Source organism: Schistocerca cancellata, chromosome 3 (assembly GCF_023864275.1).
Source record: "Schistocerca cancellata isolate TAMUIC-IGC-003103 chromosome 3, iqSchCanc2.1, whole genome shotgun sequence".
Lineage (NCBI taxonomy): Eukaryota > Metazoa > Arthropoda > Insecta > Orthoptera > Acrididae > Schistocerca > Schistocerca cancellata.
The window spans coordinates 44,534,649-44,555,336 of record NC_064628.1 but is presented as its reverse complement, the minus strand read 5'-3'; the positions used below and the strand labels follow the sequence as shown (position 1 = coordinate 44,555,336).

The window sequence follows — 20,688 nt, the reverse complement described above, 5'->3', positions numbered from 1 at the left end:
AATAGTAATGAGATACTTCTTGATACAAGTGTCGGACCTATTTTTGCCATATGTAATGGAGCAACTCGACGTGACATGGACTCAAGTCGTTGAAGTCCCCTCCAGAAATACTGAGCCGTACTGACCCTACGGTCATCCATAGCTGCAAAAGTGTTGCCCGTGTAGGATGTTGTGTGCGAACTGACCTCTCGATTGTATCCATAAATGTTTGACGGGTGGCCAAATAATTCACTCTAGTTGTCCAGAACGTCCCTCAAAACAGTCGCCAACAGTTGCGGCCGGGTGACATGGGCCATTGTCGTTCGTAAAAATTCCATCGTTGTTTGGGAACGTGAAATCCATGAATGGGAGAAAATGGTCTCCAAGTGACCGAACATTCAGTTCCAATCCAGTCCATGTAAACGCAGCCCGTACCATTGTGGAGACACCATCAGCTTGCACAGCGCATTGTTGATAATTGGGTTCATGGCTTCGGGGGATCTGCGAACCTAACCATCAGCTCTTACAGGGTGTTTCAAAAATGACCGGTATATTTGAAACGGCAATAAAAACTAAACGAGCAGCGATAGAAATACACCGTTTGTTGCAATATGCTTGGGACAAAAGTACATTTTCAGGCAGACAAACTTTCGAAATTACAGTAGTTACAATTTTCAACAACAGATGGCGCTGCTGTCTGGGAAACTCTATAGTACGATATTTTCCACATATCCACCATGAATAGCAATAATATGGGGTAGTCTCTGAATGAAATTACCCGAAACCTTTGACAACGTGTCTGGTGGAATGGCTTCACATGCAGATGAGATGTACTGCTTCAGCTGTTCAATTGTTTCTTGATTCTGGCGGTACACCTGGTCTTTCAAGTGTCCCCACAGAAAGAAGTCACAGGGGTTCATGTCTGGCGAATAGGGAGGCCAATCCACGCCGCCTCCTGTATGTTTCGGATAGCCCAAAGCAATCACACGATCATCGAAATATTCATTCAGGAAATTAAAGACGTCGGACGTGCGATGTGGCCGGGCACCATCTTGCATAAACCACGAGGTGTTCGCAGTGTCGTCTAAGGCAGTTTGTACCGCCACAAATTCACGAAGAATGTCCAGATAGCGTGATGCAGTAATCGTTTCGGATCTGAAAAATGGGCCAATGATTCCTTTGGAAGAAATGGCGGCCCAGACCAGTACGTTTTGAGGATGCAGGGACGATGGGACTGCAACATGGGGCTTTTCAGTTCCCCATATGCGCCAGTTCTGTTTATTGACGAAGCCGTCCAGGTAAAAATAAGCTTCGTCAGTAAACCAAATGCTGCCCACATGCATATCGCCGTCATCAATCCTGTGCACTATATCGTTAGCGAATGTCTCTCGTGCAGCAATGGTAGCGGCGCTGAGGGGTTGCCGCGTTTGAATTTTGTATGGATAGAGGTGTAAACTCTGGCGCATAAGACGATACGTGGACGTTGGCGTCATTTGGACCGCAGCTGCAACACGGCGAACGGAAACCCGAGGCCGCTGTCGGATCACCTGCTGCACTAGCTGCGCGTTGCCCTCTGTGGTTGCCGTACGCGGCCGCCCTACCTTTCCAGCACGTTCATCCGTCACGTTCCCAGTCCGTTGAAATGTTTCAAACAGATCCTTCATTGTATCGCTTTTCGGTCCTTTGGTTACATTAAACCTCCGTTGAAAACTTCGTCTTGTTGCAACAACACTGTGTTCTAGGCGGTGGAATTCGAACACCAGGAAAATCCTCTGTTCTAAGGAATAAACCATGTTGTCTACAGCACACTTGCACGTTGTGAACAGCACACGCTTACAGCAGAAAGACGACGTACACGCACCCACAGACTGCGTTGTCTTCTATATCGTTCACATCACTTGCAGCGCCATCTGTTGTTGAAAATTGTAACTACTGTAATTTCGAAAGTTTGTCCGCCTGAAAATGTACTGTTGTCCCAAGCATATTGCAACAAACGGTGTATTTCTATCGCTGCTCGTTTAGTTTTTATTGGCGTTTCAAATATACCGGTTATTTTTGAAACACCCTGTACAAACTGAAATTGGGATCCATCTGACCAGGCCACGGTTTTCCAGCCGTATAGGTCCCAAAACGGTATGGTCACGAGCCCAGGAAGGGCGCTGTAGGGGGTGTTGTGGTGTTTGCAAATGCACTCGCGTCGCTCGACTGCTGCCATAGGACACTAACGCAAAATTTCGCTGCACTGTCCTAACGGGATGCGTTCGTCGTAGGTCACACACTGATTTCTGCGGTTATGTCACACAGAGTTGCTTGTCTGTTTGCGCAGAGAACTCCACGCTGTTCTCGGTCATTGAGTGAAAGGCGTCGACCAGTACGTTGTCCGACGTGAGAGGCAATGCCTGATACTTGGTAATCTCGGCACGATCTTGACACTGCGTATCTCGGAATAGTGAATCCCCTCTGTTAAATGCCGTCCGACGCCTATAATCAAGTCGGAAACCTTTTCACATGGATCACCTCCGTCAATCCATTGCTCTTTAATACCTTGTGTACCCGATATTACCGCCATTTGCATGTTTGCATATCGCTGTCCCATGACATTTGTCATCTCAGTGTACCAGTGTACAAGATGTACTCTGAAAGCGTGTGTTTCACGAATTCACATCCTTTTCTTCATTCTAGATAACATGCTGAGTCTTCTCAGTCAAGAAATCCCCAATTCAGATATATATACACTACTGGCTACACCACGAAAATGACGTGCTACAGACGCGAAATTTAACCGACCGGAAGAGGATGGTGTGATATACAAATGGTTAGCTTTTCAGAGCATTCACAGAAGTTTGGCGCTGGTGGCGGCACCTACAACGTGCTGACATTAGGAAATTTTCCAACCGATTAGTCATACACAAACAGCAGTTGACCGGCGTTGCCTGGTAAAACGTTGTTGTGATGCCCCGTGTAAGGAGGAGAAATGCGTACCAACAAGTTTCCGACTTTCATAAAGGTCGGATTGTAGCCTATCGCGATTGCGGTTTATCGTATCGCGACATTGCTGCTCGCGTTGGTCGAGATCCAATTACTGTTAGCAGAATATGGAATCGGTGGGGTCAGGAGGCTAATACGGAACGCCGGGGTAGATCCCAACGGCCTCGTATCACTAGCAGTCGAGATGACAGGCATCCTATCCGCATGGCTGTAACGGATCATGCAGCCACGCCTCGATCCCTGAGTCAACAGATGGGTACGTTTGCAAGACAACAACCATCTGCACGAACAGTTCGACGACGTTTGCAGCAGAATGGACTGTCAGCTTGGAGACCATGGCTGCGGTTACAGTTGACGCTGCATCACAGACAGGAGCGCCTGCGATGGTGTACTCAACGACGAACCTGGGTGCACGAATGGCAAAACGTCATTTTTTCGGATGAATCCAGGTTCTGTTTACAGCATCATGATGGTCTCATCCCTGTTTGGCGACATCAATGTGAACGCACATTGGAAGCGTGTATTCGTCATCACCACATCACCATACTGGCGTATCAATCGGCGTGATGGTATGGGGTGCCATTGGTTACACGTCTCGGTCACCTCTTGTTCGCATTGACGGCACTTCGAACAGTAGACGTTACATTTAAGATGTGTTACGACTCGTGGTTCTACCCTTCATTCGATCCCTGCGAAACCCTACATATCAGCAGGATAATGCACTACCGCATGTTGCAGGTCCTGTACCTGCCTTTCTGGATACAGAAAATGTTCGACTGCTGCCCTGGCCAGCACATTCTCCAGATCTCTCACCAATTGAAAACGTCTCGTCAATGGTGGCCGAGCAACTGGCTCGTCACAATACGCCAGTCACTACTCTTGATGAACTGTGGTATCGTGTTGAAGCTGCATGGGCAGCTGTATCTGTACACGCCATCCAAGCTCTGTTTGACTCAATGCCCAGTCGTATCAAGGCCGTTATTACGGCCAGAGATGGTTGTTCTGGGTACTGATTTCTCAGGATCTATGCACCTAAATTTCGTGAAAATGTAATCACATATCAGTTATAGTATAATTGTCGAATGAATATCCGTTTATCATCTGCAGTTCTTCTTGGGGTAGCAATTTTAATGGCCAGTAGTGTATACTCGAATGATACGATAAATGCATATTAGAGTAGAAGCCATAACACAGCCGGCTTTGTGGCCGAGTGGTCCTAGGCGCTTCAGTCCGGAACTGTGCTGCTGCTACGGTCGCAGGTTCGAATCGTGCCTCAGGCATGGATGTGTGTGATGTCCTTAGGTTAGTTAGGTTTTAGTACTTCTACGACTAGGGGACTGATGACCTCAGATATTGAGTCCCATAATGCTTAGAGCCATTTGAACCATTTTAGAGCCATAACAAATACACTCCGCTACACAGTACATTCTGATCGGTTTGGTTGTAGGTGATGCAATAATTGTGAACACCAGTTGCTAAGAGAGAGAGTTTATTGACCAGTGGGGGATGGAGAGGTGCAAGCGAAGCCGATGGTCGTGGAAGCCGTGAGTCGAGGTGCAGCGGGCGCCTAGCCCACCACGTAGTAGGGGTAGCCGTAGTAGTAGAGCTGCTCGCTGGGGCGCAGCGTCTCGCGGGCCTCAGCCGGGAAGGCCACGGGCACAGGCAGCGGCAGCGGGCCCGCCAGCGCGGTCGCCACAGCGGCCAACAGCAGCAGCGCAAACACCTGCCGACAGAGTATCTCTGTAGCAGAAGTACGTATCTATTAACTGGATAGGTATAACAGCTAGTTGTTGTTGTTGTGGTCTTCAGTCCTGAGACTGGTTTGATGCAGCTCTCCATGCTACTCTATCCTGTGCAAGCTTCTTCATCTCCCAGTACCTACTGCAACCTACATCCTTCTGAATCTGCTTAGTGTATTCATCTCTTGGTCTCCCCCTACGATTTTTACCCTCCACGCTGCCCTCCAATATTAAATTGGTGATCCCTTGATGCCTCAGAACATGTCCTACCAACCGATCCCTTCGTCTAGTCAAGTTGTGCCACAAACTTCTCTTCTCCCCAATCCTATTCAATACTTCCTCATTAGTTATGTCATCTACCCATTTAATCTTCAGCATTCTTCTGTAGCGCCACATTTCGAAAGCTTCTATTCTCTTCTTGTCCAAACTATTTACCGTCCAGGTTTCACTTCCATACATGGCTACACTCCATACAAATACTTTCAGAAATGACTTCCTGACACTTAAATCTATACTCGATGTTAACAAATTTCTCTTCTTCAGCAACGCTTTCCTTGCCATTGCCAGTCTACATTTTATATCCTCTCTACTTCGACCATCATCAGTTATTTTGCTCCCCAAATAGTAAATCTCCTTTACTACTTTAAGTGTCTCATTTCCTAATCTAATTCCCTCAGCATCACCCGACTTAATTCGACTACATTCCATTATCCTCGTTTTGCTTTTGTTGATGTTCATCTTATATCCTCCTTTCAAGACACTGTCCATTCCGTTCAACTGCTCTTCCAGGTCCTTTGCTGTCTCTGGCAGAATTACAATGTCATCGGCAAACCTCAAGGTTTTTATTTCTTCTCCATGGATTTTAATACCCACTCCGAATTTTTCTTTTGTTTCCTTTACTGCTTGCTCAATATACAGATCGAATAACATCGGGGAGAGGCTACAACCCTGTCTCACTCCCTTCCCAACCACTGCTTCTCTTTCATGCCCCTCGACTCTTATAACTGCCATCTGGTTTCTGTACAATTTGTAAATAGCCTTTCGCTCCCTGTATTTTACCCCTGCCACCTTTAGAATTTGAAAGAGAGTAATCCAGTCAACATTGTCAAAAGCTTTTTCTAAGTCTACAAATGCTAGAAACGTAGGTTTGCCTTTCCTTAATCTTTCTTCTAAGATAAGTCGTAAGGTCAGTATTGCCTCGCGTGTTCCAGCTAGAGCAAGCACAAAATCTGTGCAGCGCAACCGCGTGAGTGGCATTCGTTCTCCGTCGCTCGCTTTGCACGCGGTGCGGAAGCACGTGTCTAGCAGTTCCTTCTCTCGCCATCGCATGAGTTGAGCACTCGCTGAATATTGGGAAACAGGCGATTCGCCCAGCTACGGGGTAAGGAAACTTGGACTGTACACAGTTGTATTAAAATGTAACGGCACTAACGCGCTCCGCAAGCTTCGAAATGGATTTAGAACTATATTTTCTTTTTAACTGTCGATTTTCCATATCTGCTACGGACAAAGTGTATACTGTATACCTGAGGTTCACCAACTGTTACTACAGCAACTGAGTACGATTATGTATACTGTAAATTAAAGTGGTAAGTCAATCTATATAAATAAAAACTAAATAAAACTAATGCTTTTCATTAGTAAACATACCAATTGAGAAAGGCAGCACCGATTCGGTTAATTACTAAAAAATGTTTTCAATAATGCATATGCGCCTTCTAAGGAAAGAAAAATTTCTTGGAAAGTTCGGAATAAACAGAAAGCGTTTTTGCCATAGGAATTTTGTGTAAACTCAAGACCACGATTAGAACGATGGATATGCGTAATTTTATTTATTTTCTTGCTTTATTCATTATCATTCCGTAAAAGATTTCAGAAAAAAAATCGGACAATTACAAAGGTATGTCGGTAAATTCAGGCAAACTGCAAAGATCTTAATCGATTAATGGATTTCAAGCAAAACTGGTACACATGTTACTCACTATCTGCCAACAAATAATGTGGGGGTAAGGAGCAGCAACCACCTGCTCCAGTGAGCGTGATAATCGTGGAGAAAGCATGGTGGAGGGGGGGGGGGACAGATGGACAGACAGAGATGGAGAAGGATGAGATGGACACAGATATGTGGAGGAGAATCAGACAGAAGAGATTGCTAGAGAAAGGGAGAGGAGGAGATCAACACACACACACACACACACACACACACACACACACACACACACACAGAGAGAGAGAGAGAGAGAGAGAGAGAGAGAGAGAGAGTGAGAGAGAGAGTGGGGGGGGATAGATGGACTGTGAGCGAGGGAGGGGGAAGTGGACAGTGAGAGGGGCCAGGATGCAACAGAGAGTTGGGGAGGAGGAGACAGAGAACGGGGAAGGAGATAGGAGGGGTAGCAGGAGATTTGACTTAGAGGGGAGAGGTGGAGAAGGGCAGACGTGCAAATGGACAGAGGGGGGAGGAGCAGCTGGACAGAGAAAGTAGGGAGTAGCACATGGGCAGAAAGAGTGGCAGGAGGAGGTATGCAGAGAGCAGGGGTGGAGGAGGTTGACAGGGGGTGAAGGCGGTGGTAAGAAAAGAAAGTGGAGGAGACGAACAGAGAGAGGCTGAAGGAGGAGCTGGTAGAAGTATACACAGGTAATGCTGCGAACTCAGTAATGAATGCAGATGAGGTCATCAGCTGTGGAACTGTAAATATTTGTGAATGACTAACTGATGAAATGACTCTCGCCTTTAGTCTGGAATCAAATTTTTACAGGCAATGAAACATACTTTGCTTAGAGACTTTCTTTACCCCTACTACTTCATTCGCTCAACTGCCTCTTCAGAATCGAGTTAACGAATTCTAGATGCTGCAGGAGATGTCCCAGTAACCTATCCCTTCTTTAAGAACACGTCTTCCATAGACTCTTTTCATAACCTATTCTTTCTAGTATTTATTCATTTATCATTTATCATTTATCTGTCTACTTTATTTTTAAAATTCTTTGAAAACATCACATTTCGAATTCTTCCAGCTTGTTCTTCTCCAGAAAAAGCTGCAGAATCTTGTACATAATCGTTGATTGTTGGTCTTCCATGACATTCCATCCACAACAATATAATGAATGTCCGCATAGCGTTACGGTGCCGTAGCAATACGAAACATTGACGAAGGACCATACTAGAAGAGTTACCCACTACCTGAGATCTATTTCCTCTAACTGACTGACTGGAGCAGTGTGAGCAGCTTCACCTCCAGTCTAAGTGTGCCTGGCCACTAGGTTCCTAGACTTACCACAGATGAGTAATTGATCGTTTGTGTTACGAATAGTAAATACCAAAACAAAGGAAGGTGTGGAAGCTTTCTATCCACCAACCTGTCGTGTAGTGACGTGTGGGAATAGTGCAGTGGCACTTCTGAAAATTTCTCGATAGACTTCACATTTTGTTAGCCTCCTTAGAAATACAGAAGTTTTTCTCTTAATCCTGTTACTACTAAAAAGTTACTTAGCCTACTGGTTCACATTTTAGGCTACAAACAAAATATCTCAATAAATGTTAAAACACAACAAACGACAGTAAATTCGGTATTGGGCGTCTCACCGATCCCAACATTTCATTCAGTCCTTCCTGAACACCTTATACTACAGATGTGCTGACAGAAACCCTGCACAGAGAAGAGATGGAGCAAAACTCACCAAATACGAAATACTGTTTACGATTTTTGCAATAGCCAGAGAGGTTACTTAAATCACTCGGAATGCAGGTCTCAGGCAGTGTAACGTATAGCGCTACGTGGACTACGGAGAAAGATATATAAAAGTATATTGTCTTGGAAACATCGCTATAGCGCTATTGTTTTGTTAGGATAGCCATAGGTTCCAGCAAAATTGCTTCGTTCATTACTAAATGTTACTTTCGCAGATGCTATTAGTTGTTTTTGGTGCTTATTTGGGATCAAGGTTCGATAGTATACGCCAACAGCGTCTGTTGTAGTAACACTAGACTAAGCAAATTTACCTATAAAGAAGAAAGAATTGCTTAAATTAGCGAACGAAACAGAGAGCTCAAAATCAGGAAAAGCTACAACACATATTCAGATAATAAAACACTACGCCAAATTAATGAAAAATTGACGATTAACAACGCTTCAGTGATTTAATCAGAAAAAAGGCTACAGTCTATTCACCATCAATAAAAACGACTGTATACAAAAATACCAAATGTTAGTGGAAACTTAAATATTCATTATAAAAACAGTACGAAAATAAAATCCTGATGTTGTATTTCTCCAACTTAGGGTGACATAAATTAATCGACTTACGATTTCTGAGAAAGTCATAATCAGATGATTACAGTGAAACGAAAGAAAAAAAAGAAACCCTAAAATACTAAAAATCTAAATGATAAACTCAAATCAACTTCTAATGCAGCTACATGCACTATGCAGCATGGATGGTCAATGCAAATTAAAATATTGTGTAGTGATGAAGAATATTGAATATGCAATGTAGTGGCACAAGTATCAGCAGTATAAATTCGCCAAGGTCACCACACAATTAAAATGCCGACATCTGCCAACTGACAGTAGCTACTTCATGTACGAAGAACGTTCTTAATATTACTAAACTCTCTCAAGGCATGAAAGCGCCAGGGAGTAAGTTTTCACGGTACACCTTGAGATTTTAAGGGATTTAGACCCATAAGGAATCGAACTGGTAGGGCCTACATCATTTATCGAGACAAGATCACTCTACTTATGTTATCCGAAGCGGTACAGGAACAATGTTTTGATGGGAGTTAGGAGCGGTTGAGATTGAAATAAATTTACATGAAATTTAGCACACAGGCAAGCGTTGACCTGCACACGCTGCTGAACAATGAAACGGAGGAATAGGTCAAGTAAGGTAGCCTTGACATTTTACGCATCCATGCAGGCTGTGCTGCGTTAATTACGAATGGCTATGTTTTAACTGAATCTCGTAATATCTGTCTGACGAAAGGAGACGTCATTTGGAATATTGCTCCTCCATTTCGTTACACTGAGCGAGCTTCGTACATGTAAATTCTGTCTATTCAAGGTGCCTTTGTCGCCAGCCACTGCAATAAGCATTTTATAATTAGTGGACGTTTCGTTAAACACCATGCAACATGTTTGAAGGTTGACTGTGATGAAGTAGGTTCATTCTAAACAGCGTTACTGAAAACATTGTAAAATAATAATAGTAAGAAATTTGAAATTATTTGTGCTGTTAATAGTATTATCTCAACTGCTGTACACCCGTCAATGAAAATGTTCCTTGAATCAGAATGAGATTTTCACTCTGCAGCGGAGTGTGCGCTGATATGAAACTTCCTGGCAGATTAAAAGTGTGTGCCCGACCGAGACTCGAACTCGGGACCTTTGCCTTTCGCGGGCAAGTGCTCTACCAACTGAGCTACCGAAGCACGACTCACGCCCGGTACTCACAGCTTTACTTCCGGCAGTACCTCGTCTCCTACCTTCCAAACTTTACAGAAGCTCTCCTGCTTCAGGAGTGCTAGTTCTGCAAGTTTCGCAGGAGAGCTTCTGTAAAGTTTGGAAGGTAGGAGACGAGGTACTGCCGGAAGTAAAGCTGTGAGTACCGGGCGTGAGTCGTGCTTCGGTAGCTCAGTTGGTAGAGCACTTGCCCGCGAAAGGCAAAGGTCCCGAGTTCGAGTCTCGGTCGGGCACACAGTTTTAATCTGCCAGGAAGTTTCATGTTCCTTGAACGCCCTCTTTGCTTATGTCTCAATGTTATGCAAGCCACAGGAGAATTATTGCTCTACAGGATCACAGAAACTGTTAACAATTCATTGGCAACACAGTGGTGTCTTTTAAGCTTATGCGGAGTATGGCATCTACTTAAACTTACGCGGAGCCGGTTGTCAACCGATACTGCGGCCTACTGTTTTGCGGGCTAGCCGAACTTGCCTCTGCAGACTGCGGTCAGGGATCCGATACAGCGAGCGCTGCAGTGGGGAGTAAGGCGTATCATATGACTCACTGGTGGCCGCTAATCCGGAAAGGTATTCAGCAGAGCTTCTGCGAAGTTTAGAAAGTAGGAAAGAGCTTTTGACATAGGTGAAGCTGTGAGGGCGAATCGTAACGCGTTTCTGGATAGTTCAGTAGCAAGAACATTGATCGCGAAAGGCAAGGTTCCGGTAACAGTACTGCACGCTACTTACCAATACTTCCTCTTCTAGATTCAGTAACATCAATACAAATATCACTCATTAATACACAAGCATTTACGAACATCATGTAGAACGCTTGTCTGACATCCGATACACAGGTGTGGGCAGGAAATAACTACACCACCACTTCATCATAGGAGAAGTTTGCAGAATTATCTCTGTCAGTGAAAGCCTGTTGTATAATCTACTCATAGTGTTTCTAATAACAAGCGTTTGGCTATGTAAAATGGAGAAAGATGTTCGAAATTCTGAGGAAAATAGGGGTAAGACATGCGGTAAGACGAATAATATACAATATGTACAAAACCCAAAAGGGAACAATGAGACTGGAAGACGAAGAAAGAGGTGCTCAGATTTAAAAAGATGTAAAGTAGGAGTGTTGTGTTTCACCCTTACTATCCAATCTATACATCGCGTAAGCGATAATGGAAATAAGAGTGTTTCAAGAGTGGAATTAAAATCCAAGGCGAAAGGCTGTCAATGAGGAGATATCCTGATGAATTTGATATTCTCAGAGAAGACGAAGAAGAACTACAAGATGTGTTGAATGGGAATGAACAGTTTAATGCTTACAGACAGCGAGAAACTTAGCATCAAAATTGGGCATCACCAAGTAGACGAAGTTAATTCTTGTACCTAGGCAGTAAAATAACCCATGAGCGAGGACGACATCAAAAGCAGACTAACACTGGAAAAGAGGGTATTCTTGGATAAGAAGCCTATTAGTATCCCTTAATTGAGGAAGGAATTTCTGAGAACGTACATATGGAGCACAGCAGTGTTTGATAATGAAACATGGGCTGTGGGAAAACCGGAACAGAAGAGAATCGAAGCGTGTGAGATGTGGCACTACAAAAGAATGTGGAGAATTTGGTGGACTGATAAGACAAGAAATGGGAAGGCTCTCAGCAGAATCGGCGAGGAAAGGAATGTATGGAAAACACCGACAAGAAAAAGGTGCAGATGATAGGACATCTGTTAAGACACAAGGAAATAACGTCCTTGGTACTAGATTGAACAGTAGAGCTTAAAAACTGTAGGGAAAGACAGAGACGGAAGCACATCCAGCAAATAAATGAGGAAGTAAGGTGAGTACTCAGACGAAGAGGTTGGAACAGGAGAGGAATTCGTGGAGGACGCATCAACCAATCAGAAGGGTGATGATCCAAAGAAAAAAGCTGCTACAGATAGCACTGAAAATCTAAACAAGGATCCTGGAATAGATAACATACCCTCAAAATCATTCAAAGCCGTTGGAGAGCTAGCCGTGATAAAACTATTCCAGTTCGTATGCTAGATGTATGAGACAGACGAAATATCCGTAGACGTCAAGAATTCCTATCAAAACGACGGTAAGAGCAAAGAGCAAACAGATGAGAACATTACCGAAGAATCAGTTTAAAAGTCATGCTTGCAATATACTGACTTGAATATTTACAGAATAATGGAAAAATTGGCAAAAGCCGACGCGACGGAAGATCAGTTTGAACCGAGGAGAAATGAATGAACACGCGAGGCAATACTGATCGTACGACGTGTTTAGAACGAGAGTTTGAAGAAAGGCATATTGTTTTTATAGAATCTGTAGATTTATAGAAAGTATTTGGCAACGTTGATCGAAATTTTGTAGGTGGCAGAGATAAAATAGAGGGAGCTGAAGAGTACGTACAGCTTGTACAAAAACCAGATTGCAGCCGAAGCACATGACAGGGAAGAGGTGGTTGAGACGGAAGTGGGGCAGAAGTTGGTTCGATTAATGATTCTCCACTTGAATTTTAACGCCACTCACGTTTGAACAATGGGGACTCCGCAAGAAGCCTATGTGTCTGAGTATCTACGTCCCGCAGTCACACATAGAACTGACAACGTTACCTTGACCTACGCTTCGCGAAACCTTAACTATTCCTTACTAGTCCGAAAATGCCGTGCACACCGCTTCATCTTCCACATCCATCTTATCGCTCCTGCACGCTTCCTCTACCAGTTGGAAAATTCCTTCAAACTACTTCCTCAAATTTCTCAAACGTCTTCATAAAACTCATACATCCCGTAAACTCTAAGATTGAAACCCTAGTGACTCTCTAATGCAATACTGGGTAGCTGCCGCGGCTACGTCAACATATCTCACCCTTCACCCCCCACATCCTCCATATCCTATCCCTGCTTCCCTCTAGACATCTACCAGATATAACGCTAGTATTATACTCATTACTTAGAACCGACTCCAATACCTCAACCAGCCTCCGTACCCACCCTCGCTTCATCCTCTTACAGCCCCAAGTTGCACATCCCACTTTCCAGCCCTACATCATTACACCACTCTGAGGCATAGCTGTCTACTGTATTTATCTATAGTGTCCTGACGCCACTCATTAGCCTTCCTTCCTACCCAGAGAGCTGACTTACTGGCCTTCTCAAAAGTATCATCATTATCATCATCATATTTTAACACCAGCACGCTATCGCCAACTGTGTTTTCTAGTAGATAATAAAAGCAAAAAATTTTTTTTCTTTTAATCCCATTAGTTTCACATATTCTACTTGGAATCTACATCTATATATACTGCATTTGACTGAAGAGCAGCAATAATATACGGCATCCAGCACGTTCCCAAGACCTGCCCACCTTCCCGGACTCCCCAATGTGGGTGGAATGAAACTATCGATAGACCCACGTTTTATCTTCTTTTATGATCCGTTCACTAGTTCTGCGTCGTCGCCGATTTAACCTAGCGACTCACGAACAACATGCATTGGCTGTTGTTTTCGTTATAAATTTAGCAATTTTGGAACAAATTTCGTTGTTGTACTTTTCATACCCACAGTATCCGAAAACATTTCATGGTATCAGCCAGCTGATATGCCGACATCATCAGCGACTTCTGTGACTGTAATTCGGTGATCGTTCATAACCATTTCTTTCACTTCTTCCACGATTTCGTCTTTGACGATGTGCTGGAGAGTCCATGGCACTTGTCATCATCCACGTCTTCATAGCCTTCATTGAGATGCTTCGACCGCTCGTACATCCTTGTTTTACTCATAGCGGACTCACAAAAAACAATATTTAACGTTTCTACAAGTAAACATCCTATATGTGTAACACACAATACAAGAAAGTACAACACTCGTGTTACTTTTTGAACACACCTCATATACAGTCACACTTGCTACTTAAAGGCAGGCGTTGGTGTATAAAACCTCCGAGACTTGTCTGTATCGTTCTGCTACATGCTATGTACTGCACGCAGCACTTCTGTCATCCATTTGAAACCGTTGCCTCAGGGGAACTGAAATTTAGTTCGAGGTTTATAATACATTTATTTTTAATTGAATCGGCATTTGTTACTGAACGACCTGATCAGTTCCTTGTACGAAATCATCATCGTGCCCTCCCAGTTATAGTACATGGGGACTTAGAATCTGGTGGAGATGTCGCAAGCGCTCGTGTGTTATGAATACCGACGATGTGTTTGCTATACATAACATTACATACAAATAAGTAATTCTTCGAAAGAACTGCATTTGGTGATATTAGACGCGTCTTACGTCAAAATGCTGATATATAAAGCCTGTTTTACATGAGCGACTGTGTTGCCTACATCGACTACTTATGGTGAGTGAGCATCGTGCGCTAGCGAGTAAATCAGCCGCCGACAAAGCCACGAGCGAGTCGATGATGTCACTGACTGGTTGATTGCGCCCAGTGCAGAGCTGTAAAGTTCTGTGTGTGATGAAGACTGCGAACGTTCTAAACAGGGAACGGTTCCATCATATATTAACATCGCAAGTTAACCGACTCTTGACAGTCATGCTCACAAACATTGTGGTAGAGGACTTCGTGCTTTTCTGTCTTACTAATCTTCGTCTTATTGTGATACACTGCTTAAGACTGCATTAGCATTTCATTTTTGTCCTATGTATGCTCACACAAGAAGGACCAAACATGTAAAAGCAAAAAATATTTTATTTTTTACAATACCTTGAAAATAAAAATCCTACAGTTATTTATACAAGAACATAAATAGAATTTTTTTTCGACAGTGAAAGCGACAGCTCCTCTGAACGAAAAAACAACATATTTTTATGTTACTTGGCACTAAAAGGGTACTACCGGTATGTAATTACTTGTAAATATTGCACGAGGTGATTTTATTTATATTCAACTTTGATTCCATCAGGAACCGTTGTGCACAATGAGTGTAGACAGTAGGGAAGGAGTGGCACATAGCAGTCAGTCGCAATTCTATTAGGATTTATTATTATTGTAAATCTAGATTTTGGCTGTAAACAGCCATATTCAGTGCATTTTCGTTTCAGTTCAACAAACTCGCGGGAATTCATGTCACGATATAGGCGGAAGGACACTTTTGTATGTTGTCTCGAGAAAAGAAATGTTGATATTTTGAAATGTTTGAACGACGATTTTCGTACTCTTTCAGTTCTCAGCAGTTTTGGCATGTCACCTTCGTCAGGAATGCTCACTATGAATTTCGCTTCCGCTCTTTAACAAAATCTGCTGTGATTGCTAGCTCTTATATTCTGCTGTTGGTGTATTTCAGCCTTTTGTTAGAGGAGTCCGTCATAACCCTCACTTCCGCCGTTCGGTAGTGGGCTAAGCTGCAGACAGCAGTCAGAGCACTCACAGTTCGCACGCCGATGTGTAAGCACAAGTGGCCAGTCGCGACAAACGAGCCTGAATTCGGGAATGGCAGACCAGGGACGTTGCAGTAGGTATAACTGGCACAATTAGTCAATTGAGACAAGAAAATAGCTCGTGTGAAAGGATGTTTACAGGTAGGGGGATAGTAGACGTACACCGATAATTTGGTGCTGACGAGTACTGATGAAATGATTGTCAGCAGTGTGCCGGCCGGAGTAGCCGAGCGGTTGTAGGCGCTACAGTCTGGATCCGCGCGGCCGCTACGGTCGCAGGTTCGAATCTTGCCTCGGACATGGATGTGTGTGTTGTCCTTAGGTTAGTTAGGTTTAAGTAGTTCTAAGTTCTAGGGGACTGATGACCTCAGAAGCTAAGTCCCATAGTGCTCAGAGCCATTTGAACCATAGTTTTTTTTTTTTTTTGTCAGCAGTGTCAAGAGTTGTTACTTAAAATCCGTCTTGATTGCAAAAAAAATTTTTTTTTATTATTCATATGACCGGTTTCGGTTCATTCAGAACCATCTTCAGATCTGATATTTCAGTTACAGGAGTAACCCGTCCAAATCCAGCAACATTCACATGCTACGTTGCTGGATTTGGACGGGTTACTCCTGTAACTGAAATATCAGATCTGAAGATGGTTCCGAATGAACCGAAACCGGTCATATGAATAATAAAAAAAAAATTTTTCCAATCAAGACGGATTTTAAGTAACATTATAAAATCACTGATTGCTGTTATCCCATAAGACATTATGTCTGTTTTTGCAAAGTGTCAAGAGTGCCCATTCAAACGCAACTCGAAAAGAGGGCTGAGCAGAAGTGAGGGAAGCGATTGGAAATCATAACTGAATGGGAATATTAGGTACTGAAAGATGACTGATTCTTTGTTTGTAGATGACATCTATGGGGAAGGAACAAAGACTTTTTAGGGCTAACCGTCCCTTCGGCGATGAGGTCCTTAGAGACGGAGCACAAGCTTGGACTGGAGAAGGAAGGTAAGGGAAATCGGGCATGCCCTTCTCAATGGAACCACCCCGGCCTTATACGATTTAGGACAATCGTGGAAATTCTAGATCTAGATGGGCGGCCGGTGATTTGATCAGCCGCCCTCTATTAGAAATGTAGCACATTCCTTTCTTTTCTTTTTTGTCGGAAACGTGGAACAAGAAACGTCAGTACGAACGATATAGATATTGTGAGGCTGCATCATTTCGCAATAACATGGACATCGCAAAAATGCCTTGATCAGCAGTGTACGAATGAATGATACAATGGAAAATGGTCTCCCTGCCCCCGACGAGAGATACTCACGAAAGCCTTCATAGTGTAGCGATGAGCCTCGAAGCGGGGACTTGCTGGAGACTGGCCGCTGCCTTGGCCTTATATACGACGCCGGAGGTCGTCCTAGACGTCTAGGCCAAGGTCAGTGCGGCTAGATCAGCCGCGCCGGTTACCTAACACCGCGCAGCTGGCGCGATCCCCGCGTGTGGAGTCCCCAAGGCCGTCAACACTGCCGGCGACAGCGACGACAGGGGGCGAGGAAGCGCTGCATGGAGTGGCGCCAGCGCGTGCAGCGGAGGCCACGCCTGCCGACGTGTCTGTCGCTCTCCTCTTTCCACCTCCCACGCGTGTTCTCCCACCTGTCCCCATGTCAACAGGAATCTTTGCGCGCTGCTCGTTCGGGGAACTGACGGCCATCTGTACAGTGTTGGGATGCAGATACCAGAACTCTAGATATGCACTGACGAGAACTCTACGCAGCGAATCCGACGTATTAATTATGCTGAGGACTTTCACCTCAAAACTGAGCTACTACTTCCGTTTTCACTTTCCCGTGCACCACGTCCGACATCTACATCTACATCTACGAGGTGTGGCTAGAAAAAATCCGGACTAGTACTGGTGAAACAATAAAACGAATGCAATAAGGCTGAAAGTCGCGTGGCCTGTCAAGAGACTCTCGCTCCGCCTACTGCTCGAGTTTCATCTGCCTCCTGCACTCAGTCTGCCCGTGGCGTCTGTTTTAAGTAGTTGACGTTTTGTCTATGCGTCGGAAAATGTTGAGTGTACAGAAAGAACAGCGTGTTAACATCAAATTTTGTGATCCCACCTTCTTACAAAATGTTATTACTTGCGATGAATCGTGGTTTTTTACTTACAATCCCGAAACTAAACGCCAATCGATGCATTGGAAAACTCCTGGTTCTCCACGACAAAAAAAAGCACGAATGTCAAAATCGAAATTCAAGGCAATGATGATTGTTTTTTTTTTTTGACATCAAAGGGATTGTGCACATTGATTGGGTACCAGAGGGACAAACAGTGAATCAGCATTACTACATTAGCGTCCTGGCTACCCTACGTGAGCGAGTACGGAGAAAACGGAACGATTTGTGGAGAAAAAAGTCATGGATCCTTCACCAAGACAATGCCCCAGCTCACAGTGCGTTGTCAGTGAAGACGTTTTTGGCAAAACACAACATTCCCATCTTAGATCATCCACCCTACTCACCTGATTTGGCCCCCTGTGACTTTTTTCTTTTCCCTAAAGTCAAGTCAGCTTTGAAAGGAACTAGATTTGAGACTGTTGAAGCAGTAAAAGAAAAAGCGACGGAAGTAATGTATGGACTTACCAAAAATGATCTGCAGCATTGCTATGAACACTGGAAAATTCGTATGGAGCGGTGTAGAGACCGAGGAGGAGAGTACATTGAAGGAGATAACATGAAATTGTAAATAATTGTAAATAAATGTTTTTTCCAGCATCAGTCCGGTTTTTTTCTAGCCGCACCTCGTACATCTACATGGATACTCTGCAAATCACATCTAAGTGTCTGGCAGAGGGTTCATAGAACCACCTTCACAATTCTCTATTATTCCAACCTCGTATAGCGCGCGGAAAGAATGAACACCTATATCTTTCCGTACGAGTTCCGATTTCCCTTATTTTGTCGTGGTTGTCGTTCCTCCCTATGTAGGTCGGTGTCAACAAAATACACTCCTGGAAATGGAAAAAAGAACACATTGACACCGGGGTGTCAGACCCACCATACTTGCTCCGGACACTGCGAGAGGGCTGTACAAGCAATGATCACACGCACGGCACAGCGGACACACCAGGAACCGCGGTGTTGGCCGTCGAATGGCGCTAGCTGCGCAGCATTTGTGCACCGCCGCCGTCAGTGTCAGCCAGTTTGCCGTGGCATACGGAGCTCCATCGCAGTCTTTAACACTGGTAGCATGCCGCGACAGCGTGGACGTGAACCGTATGTGCAGTTGACAGACTTTGAGCGAGGGCGTATAGTGGGCATGCGGGAGGCCGGGTGGACGTACCGCCGAATTGCTCAACACGTGGGGCGTGAGGTCTCCACAGTACATCGATGTTGTCCCCAGTGGTCGGCGGAAGGTGCACGTGCCCGTCGACCTGGGACCGGACCGCAGCGACGCACGGATGCACGCCAAGACCGTAGGATCCTACGCAGTGCCGTAGGGGACCGCACCGCCACTTCCCAGCAAATTAGGGACACTGTTGCTCCTGGGGTATCGGCGAGGACCATTCGCAACCGTCTCCATGAAGCTGGGCTACGGTCCCGCACACCGTCAGGCCGTCTTCCGCTCACGCCCCAACATCGTGCAGCCCGCCTCCAGTGGTGTCGCGACAGGCGTGAATGGAGGGATGAATGGAGACGTGTCGTCTTCAGCGATGAGAGTCGCTTCTGCCTTGGTGCCAATGATGGTCGTATGCGTGTTTGGCGCCGTGCAGGTGAGCGCCACAATCAGGACTGCATACGACCGAGGCACACAGGGCCAACACCCGGCATCATGGTGTGGGGAGCGATATCCTACACTGGCCGTACACCACTGGTGATCGTCGAGGGGACACTGAATAGTGCACGGTACATCCAAACCGTCATCGAACCCATCGTTCTACCATTCCTAGACCGGCAAGGGAACTTGCTGTTCCAACAGGACAATGCACGTCCGCATGTATCCCGTGCCACCCAACGTGCTCTAGAAGGTGTAAGTCAACTACCCTGGCCAGCAAGATCTCCGATTCTGTCCCCCATTGAGCATGTTTGGGACTGGATGAAGCGTCGTCTCACGCGGTCTGCACGTCCAGCACGAACGCTGGTCCAAGTGAGGCGCCAGGTGGAAATGGCATGGCAAGCCGTTCCACAGGACTACATCCAGCATGTCTACGATCGTCTCCATGGGAGAATAGCAGCCTGCATTGCTGCGAAAGGTGGATATACACTGTACTAGTGCCGACATTGTGCATGCTCTGTTGCCTGTGTCTATGTGCCTGTGGTTCTGTCAGTGTGATCATGTGATGTATCTGACCCCAGGAATGTGTCAATAAAGTTTCCCCTTCCTGGGACAATGAATTCACGGTGTTCTTATTTCAATTTCCAGGAGTGTATTTTCTAGTTCAGAGGAGAAAGTTGCTGATCGGAATTTCGTGGGAAGACTCCGTCGCAACTGAAAACACCTTTCTTTTAATGACGTCCAGCCCAAATCCTCTATCACTTCTGTGACACTCTCTCCCATATTTCGCTCTAATACAAAACGTGCTTCCTTTCTTTGAACTTTTTCTATGTACTCCGTCAGCCCTATCTGGTAAGGATCCCACACCGCGCAGCAGTATTCTAAGACAGGACGGACAAGCGTAGTGTAGGCAATCCCCTTAGTAGGTCTGTTACATTTTCTAAGTGTCCCACAAATAAATTGCAGTCTTTGATTAGCCTTCCCCACAACATTTTCTATGTGTTCGTTCCAATTTAAGTTGTTCGTAATTGTAGCACCTAGGTATTTAGTTGAACTTACGGTTTTTAGTTTTGACTGATCAATCGCGTAACCGAAGTTTAACGAGTTCCTTCAAGCACTCATGTGGATGACCTCACACTTTTCGTTATTTAGGGTCAACTGCCACTTTTCGCACCATATTTTTTCTAAATCGTTTGCAGTTTCTTTTGATCTTCTGATGACTTTATTAGTCGACAAACGACAGCGCACCTGCGAACAACCGAAGACGGCTGCTCAGATTGTCTCCCAAATCGTTTATATAGATAAGGAACAGCAAAGGGCCTATAACACTACCTTGCGAAACGCCTGAAATCACTTCTGT

At 44.8% G+C, this 20,688-nt stretch overlaps 1 long non-coding RNA gene across 1 annotated transcript; it reads right to left on the bottom strand.

Annotated features, from left to right (window-relative positions):
- Positions 1–4,439: 4,439 nt before the first annotated feature.
- On the bottom strand, positions 4,440–16,929 carry LOC126176918 (uncharacterized). Its single transcript, XR_007535704.1, has 2 exons — positions 16,875–16,929; positions 4,440–4,690 (listed from the first exon to the last, which is right to left on the bottom strand). It is a non-coding gene; the product is annotated as an uncharacterized LOC126176918 (long non-coding RNA).
- Between the last annotated feature and the right edge of the window lie 3,759 nt (positions 16,930–20,688).